The 7,500-nt window shown below is 44.9% G+C and overlaps 1 long non-coding RNA gene and 2 other non-coding genes across 3 annotated transcripts in view; all 3 read right to left on the reverse strand.

Moving 5' to 3' along the window:
- LOC126927346 (5.8S ribosomal RNA) overlaps nucleotides 1–10 on the reverse strand; it is a 155-nt gene extending 145 nt beyond the window's left edge. Inside the window, exon 1 of the ribosomal RNA XR_007715398.1 lies at nucleotides 1–10. This exon is cut by the window's left edge and continues 145 nt beyond it. This is a non-coding gene — a ribosomal RNA (5.8S ribosomal RNA).
- Nucleotides 11–859: 849 nt separating this feature from the next.
- LOC126927288 (uncharacterized) lies at nucleotides 860–1,858 on the reverse strand. Its single transcript, XR_007715356.1, has 2 exons — nucleotides 1,818–1,858; nucleotides 860–1,749 (listed from the first exon to the last, which is right to left on the reverse strand). It is a non-coding gene; the product is annotated as an uncharacterized LOC126927288 (long non-coding RNA).
- A 316-nt stretch (nucleotides 1,859–2,174) lies between these two features.
- LOC126927337 (small subunit ribosomal RNA) lies at nucleotides 2,175–4,097 on the reverse strand. Its single transcript, XR_007715389.1, has one exon. It is a non-coding gene; the product is annotated as a small subunit ribosomal RNA (ribosomal RNA).
- Between the last annotated feature and the right edge of the window lie 3,403 nt (nucleotides 4,098–7,500).

Below are 7,500 nucleotides of genomic sequence, written 5' to 3' on the forward strand. Positions count from 1 at the left end.
GTTCAGGGTAATCTTTTCATATATTTTTTAAAACTCTTGTACTCCATGTACTCTTAATACTCGGTTCGAGCGAAGCCGAGATCCGACACGACCGACCAACGGGAATCGGACGCGCAGAAGTCGCCGGAAGATCGACGACACGAAAACGTTCGAAAATGAAATCCGACGAACGCGCGAAGATACGCGCGTCCGCCGGCCGGGCGAAAAGTACATTATGATATATAACAACCATCGAGATCGAAGCTCCGTTCGTCAGGAAACGACGGGGATATAACACCCGATTCTGAATCCTCTGTGCAGCACACGATCTCGCGAAGAAATACGCACGGTGGCTAGCCCATATATATGTGTGTGTGTGTATATATAATACGATATGCATTCCTCTCGTCCAATTATTCAAGAAAAAGAGCGTGCGCCTCCATCGTTCGGGTGATGTAAAGATTCGATGGGACTCGCGCGACCCTCGGCCTCGAGCGGTCTTTCCTCCCAATATCCAAAAGCCGAGCTTTGAAAAAACTCTAGCGACGGCACGGGTGTCCGACTCACGACATCGAGGCTTCGAAGTCGGCGATCTCCTCCGAACGGATGGCGATCGCGACGACTCAAAGCGTGAAAAATCGACGAAAGAGAACACATCTCCGTTCAGGTGATTGTTTTTTTAAAAAATAAAAAAATTCGATGGGACTCGCATCCATCTACCTCGCGCGGTCTTTCTTCCCAATATCCAGAAGCCGAGCTTTGAAAAAACTTCAGCGACGGCACGGGTGTCCGACTCACGACAACGAGGATAGACAGCCTGCGGTCCCCTCTGAACGGGTTATATGCGACGAACTAGACGAAACTTTAGTCGTTCAGGTGGTATAAAAAAAAAAAAATTCGATGGGACGCACGCGCAGCCATCGTCCTCGAGCGGTCTTTCTTCCCAATATCCAGAAGCCGAGCTTTGAAAAAACTCTAGCGACGGCACGGGTGTCCGACTCACGACATCGAGGGTAGACAGCCTGCGGTCCCCTCTGAACCAACTTCGGCTAGACTAGTTACGAATCGTTGCTACGCATCGTCATCATAGTCATCGTCATCATTATCATTATCATAGCGGGCCAACATCCACGCAATGCGTTTTCGTTCTAGGTTACCCGATCCACGAGTATGTTACAAGTGGTTTCGTTATTTCGAACAAAACGACATACGAAGAACACACGCCCTATGGGTAGGAAGCACGTTTCGAGAACGACCGAGAGCGGTGAAAGAGACGAGAGGTCGACGCGCATAAGGTATCCATGGATCTTCGAAGAGAACCTTCGAAGATATGTCGGTATCCTTTCTACATGCGCGACTCGCTACTCGTACTTTCGCTCTCGTCGACTCGTTTTAGTCGCTTCGTTCGATCCCAAAGAGGAGTCTTCGATGTCCCGTTGCTAGGAGGAGAGCAAACGCAACACAGACCACGAAACATAGAAGAGAATAGGCGAGCATGATCTCTCCGACACGAGGCACTTTAGAGATTTTGTTATTCGTTTGTACGGTCTCCACGACGCAAAAAAAAAATACGAGATCGTGGCGGCGGGTCTTTCTGTATACGGCCTCACGCAAGCGCCTCGATCTCATTTCTCTTTACGGGTGGTTTCCATTCGTAATTTTTCGTTCGATATTCGTGTCAAAGTTTAATTTTCGAAAGCTCAAGTTCCCATTTATAGTTTTATTATAAAATCATAATATTCGCAGACGGCGGGTCTTTCTGTGTACGACCTCACGCAGGCGCCTCGAATTCGTATATATTTTGTTATTCGCAGGCGGCGGGTCTTTCTGTGTACGACCTCACGCAGGCGCCTCGAATTCGTTTATGTATGTATATATATATATATATATATATATATATATATATATGTATGTATCTCTTCATCCCGATGATCGAGAGAGAGTGCCACCTTCTCTTCATATAGTTTCGTAGCTGAAGGGTCGTCTCCTCCTTATGTCTTTTCATCATTTTGCCAACGGAGTAAGCCACGCTCCGGGCGAATTTAACTGTTCTTTGTTAAAGTATATAGCTTGTTGATACGTCGTATATACTTTGGTTCGTCGATATAGGAGGAGTACGGCTCCTTACCGACTTATACAGTTTCGTATTTTTCAAGTGTTCAAGTCAAATTCTTTAAGTTTTTGTGTTATATCGTTAATGATCCTTCCGCAGGTTCACCTACGGAAACCTTGTTACGACTTTTACTTCCTCTAAATGATCAAGTTTGGTCATCTTCCCGGTAACATCGGCAATGCTTATCACATTGGCCGCGCACCAGTCCGAAGACCTCACTAAATCATTCAATCGGTAGTAGCGACGGGCGGTGTGTACAAAGGGCAGGGACGTAATCAACGCGAGCTTATGACTCGCGCTTACTGGGAATTCCTCGTTCATGGGGAATAATTGCAAGCCCCAATCCCTAGCACGAAGGAGGTTCAGCGGGTTACCCGGGCCTTTCGGCCAGGGAAAACACGCTGATTCCTTCAGTGTAGCGCGCGTGCGGCCCAGAACATCTAAGGGCATCACAGACCTGTTATTGCTCAATCTCGTGCGGCTAGAAGCCGCCTGTTCCTCTAAGAAGATTTGTTTGTACGTTGGTAGTAAAAACCCACCGACCGAAGCCGGGGGCCTTCGAGATACCATAAGTTACGTCTATTTAGCAGGCTAGAGTCTCGTTCGTTATCGGAATTAACCAGACAAATCGCTCCACCAACTAAGAACGGCCATGCACCACCACCCACCGAATCAAGAAAGAGCTATCAATCTGTCAATCCTTCCGGTGTCCGGGCCTGGTGAGGTTTCCCGTGTTGAGTCAAATTAAGCCGCAGGCTCCACTCCTGGTGGTGCCCTTCCGTCAATTCCTTTAAGTTTCAGCTTTGCAACCATACTTCCCCCGGAACCCAAAAGCTTTGGTTTCCCGGAAGCTGCCCGCCGAGTCATCGGAGGAACTTCGGCGGATCGCTGGCTGGCATCGTTTATGGTTAGAACTAGGGCGGTATCTGATCGCCTTCGAACCTCTAACTTTCGTTCTTGATTAATGAAAACATTTTTGGCAAATGCTTTCGCTTCTGTCCGTCTTGCGACGATCCAAGAATTTCACCTCTAACGTCGCAATACGAATGCCCCCATCTGTCCCTATTAATCATTACCTCGGGGCTCCGAAAACCAACAAAATAGAACCGAGGTCCTATTCCATTATTCCATGCACACAGTATTCAGGCGAAGGTAGCCTGCTTTAAGCACTCTAATTTGTTCAAAGTAAACGTATCGGCCCACCTCGACACTCAGTGAAGAGCACCGCGATGGGATATTAGTTGGACCGCCCGCGAGGAGCTAAGCCCACCGATAGGACGTACCACATAATGCCAGTTAAACACCGCGAGCGGTGAACCGACACTGTGACACACAGATTCAACTACGAGCTTTTTAACCGCAACAACTTTAATATACGCTATTGGAGCTGGAATTACCGCGGCTGCTGGCACCAGACTTGCCCTCCAATTGGTCCTCGTTAAAGGATTTAAAGTGTACTCATTCCGATTACGGGGCCTCGGATGAGTCCCGTATCGTTATTTTTCGTCACTACCTCCCCGTGCCGGGAGTGGGTAATTTGCGCGCCTGCTGCCTTCCTTGGATGTGGTAGCTGTTTCTCAGGCTCCCTCTCCGGAATCGAACCCTGATTCCCCGTTACCCGTTACAACCATGGTAGGCGCAGAACCTACCATCGACAGTTGATAAGGCAGACATTTGAAAGATGCGTCGCCGGTGCTAGATGACCATGCGATCAGCACAAAGTTATTCAGAGTCACCAAAACAAACGATGGACGGACAGACGAGCCATCCGCCACCGATTGGTTTTGATCTAATAAAAGCATTCCTACCATCTCTGGTCGGAATCTGTTTGCATGTATTAGCTCTAGAATTACCACAGTTATCCAAGTAAATGTAGGTATGATCTAAGAAACCATAACTGATTTAATGAGCCATTCGCGGTTTCACCTTAATGCGGCATGTACTGAGACATGCATGGCTTAATCTTTGAGACAAGCATATGACTACTGGCAGGATCAACCAGGGATCTTATAATATATTCCCAAAAACCAGCATTTTCGTTTAAAAGTTCTCTCTGTGTCGTAGGTGGGACGTAAGCACCGTACGACGAGACTTTTCATTTTATATATATATGTAATATGACTTAGAGAGCAACGTTCCATGGTTCAGTAACAACGTCACTCAGCCACTTTAATTCTCCTCCTCTCTCACCATCATATATCGATACAAAGATTCATACTTCACAGAATTATTTCTGTTTGTAACTTTTCTCCTCCAACTTCTCTCGTAGAATATAACTTAGCGGTAAAGCACGTATACGCATGCTGGACATACCGTAAGAATATTCTTTTATAAGCTTCAACACCTCTGTAGAGACGCGTTACCAGAAGATAACGCACTCTACAGAACGCCAAAAGGACCATCGTGCAGCTACAAATAGCTTACAACCGATGGTCTCTGCAAGAATGGCTACTCCGTAAGTACAAGCACACACGCATCCAACTTTTGTCAAATACGTGCACACAGGTCACCAGCTTCCCGACTAAGGGGAAGCTTGCCACGTTAACGGTCATTACGTCCTAGACTTCGACCCGCGGCGCAGCAGTGTAGAGAAAAAACCAGTACGAGAACGGAGGAACAGTCGAGAAATAGCGTAAAATACACTAAGACTCGAGGAGCGGTGACTGAATTCTCAACCGAGGCCGTAGAATAGCCACGCGCCCAGCGCTGTTCCGACCGAACCGTCCGGCTCGACGCTTCTCTTATAGATACCAAGGGGCCGGCCGGAAGGCCGGCGCCGGTCGGGCTAGCGGCCGCGCGCTTATGGTGCAAAACCTCCGTAGCAACGTACCGTTCGGAAGGGACGCTGGAACTTAGTCGCTCGCACGTTCAATAACTACTATATAAAGGCGATATCCAACCATCGAAATATTTTACCACAAGCATTATTAACATATTATAAATGCATTTTTACCAAAAAATTAATTTTTTTTTTCACCGAAAAATTGCATCAGTAAACATACAGTTTTATCGACTATGGACAAAAAATAACTTTATAATCGATTAAAACACGTTAAAATAACACGAAATATGTAAAAAAATATATACCTTGTAACATTAATTAACGAAAAAATTGCAAAAATATCCCAGTCGTATCAGTCCGACGGAAGCTAATTTTTCAAAAAATTCGACAAAAATGTTTAATCCGATTGTATTTAATAGAGATATAACGATCCCTGTCAAAAAAATTATACCTTATAACGCTTTTTAACGAAATAACTCGAAATAACCATTTCGGACTTTTCGCGCCGGCCGAAATTTTTCTAAGTCCCTACGTACCGGTGCGAAATACTTCAAAGTCCCAACGTCCCGTCGCATAGTTCCGTTTCTAGAAAACGTTCAACCGACCAAATAAACGCTTAATCCCGACGTAAAACGTCGAGATACGTCCATTTATGCAAAAATATTCCTACCTTGTAACACTTTTAAGCGAGATAACTCGAAAAAACGTGTTCGATACGGAAATTTTTCAAAGTCCCAACGAAAAAATCGAAACTTTGTAGAAGGTCTTGGGGACGACATAAACGCTTAATCCCGACGTAAAACGTCGAGATACGTCGATTTATGCAAAAATATTCCTACCTTGTAACACTTTTAAGCGAGATAACTCGAAAAAACCTTTTCGGTCTTTTCGCACCGGCCGAACTTCTTCAAAGTCCCAACGTCCCGTCGCATAGTTCCGTTTCTAGAAAACGTTCCAGCGACCAAATAAACGCTTAATCCCGACGTAAAACGTCGAGATACGTCCATTTATGCAAAAATATTCCTACCTTGTAACACTTTTAAGCGAGATAACTCGAAAAAACCTTTTCGGTCTTTTCGCACCGGCCGAACTTCTTCAAAGTCCCAACGTCCCGTCGCATAGTTCCGTTTCTAGAAAACGTTCCAGCGACCAAATAAACGCTTAATCCCGACGTAAAACGTCGAGATACGTCCATTTATGCAAAAATATTCCTACCTTGTAACACTTTTAAGCGAGATAACTCGAAAAAACCTTTTCGGTCTTTTCGCACCGGCCGAACTTCTTCAAAGTCCCAACGTCCCGTCGCATAGTTCCGTTTCTAGAAAACGTTCAACCGACCAAATAAACGCTTAATCCCGACGTAAAACGTCGAGATACGTCCATTTATGCAAAAATATTCCTACCTTGTAACACTTTTAAGCGAGATAACTCGAAAAAACCTTTTCGGTCTTTTCGCACCGGCCGAACTTCTTCAAAGTCCCAACGTCCCGTCGCATAGTTCCGTTTCTAGAAAACGTTCCAGCGACCAAATAAACGCTTAATCCCGACGTAAAACGTCGAGATACGTCCATTTATGCAAAAATATTCCTACCTTGTAACACTTTTAAGCGAGATAACACGAAAAAACCTTTTCGGTCTTTTCGCACCGGCCGAACTTCTTCAAAGTCCCAACGTCCCGTCGCATAGTTCCGTTTCTAGAAAACGTTCCAGCGACCAAATAAACGCTTAATCCCGACGTAAAACGTCGAGATACGTCCATTTATGCAAAAATATTCCTACCTTGTAACACTTTTAAGCGAGATAACTCGAAAAAACCTTTTCGGTCTTTTCGCACCGGCCGAACTTCTTCAAAGTCCCAACGTCCCGTCGCATAGTTCCGTTTCTAGAAAACGTTCCAGCGACCAAATAAACGCTTAATCCCGACGTAAAACGTCGAGATACGTCCATTTATGCAAAAATATTCCTACCTTGTAACACTTTTAAGCGAGATAACTCGAAAAAACCTTTTCGGTCTTTTCGCACCGGCCGAACTTCTTCAAAGTCCCAACGTCCCGTCGCATAGTTCCGTTTCTAGAAAACGTTCCAGCGACCAAATAAACGCTTAATCCCGACGTAAAACGTCGAGATACGTCCATTTATGCAAAAATATTCCTACCTTGTAACACTTTTAAGCGAGATAACTCGAAAAAACGTGTTCGATACGGAAATTTTTCCATGTCCCAATGTGCAATTCGAAACTTTTTAGAACGTTTCAAGAACAAAATTAACGCTTAATCCCGATGTATTTAATTAGAATATATCGATTTATGCCAGAATATACGTACCTTATAACGCTTATTATGGAATTAATGCGAAAGGAACTTTCGGTACTTTCGGCACTTTTGGAGCAGTGCGAAACAATTCAAAGTGCCAACGTCCCAGTCAGCTAGGTCCGGTGGAAAAAATTTAAAAAAAAAATAAAAAGAAACCGTTACGTTCGGCTAGACGGCGTCGAACAATAACGATTTCTATAAAAATTTCCATACCTCGTAACGCTTTTTGAGGAATTATTTCGAAAGGAACGTTCGGCCTTTTCGTACCTGGACGAGAGAAATTTCAAAGTTCCAACGTCCCAGTCAGCTAGGTC

The sequence above is a fragment of the Bombus affinis genome, unplaced genomic scaffold (assembly GCF_024516045.1).
Source record: "Bombus affinis isolate iyBomAffi1 unplaced genomic scaffold, iyBomAffi1.2 ctg00000082.1, whole genome shotgun sequence".
NCBI classification, from domain to species: domain Eukaryota; kingdom Metazoa; phylum Arthropoda; class Insecta; order Hymenoptera; family Apidae; genus Bombus; species Bombus affinis.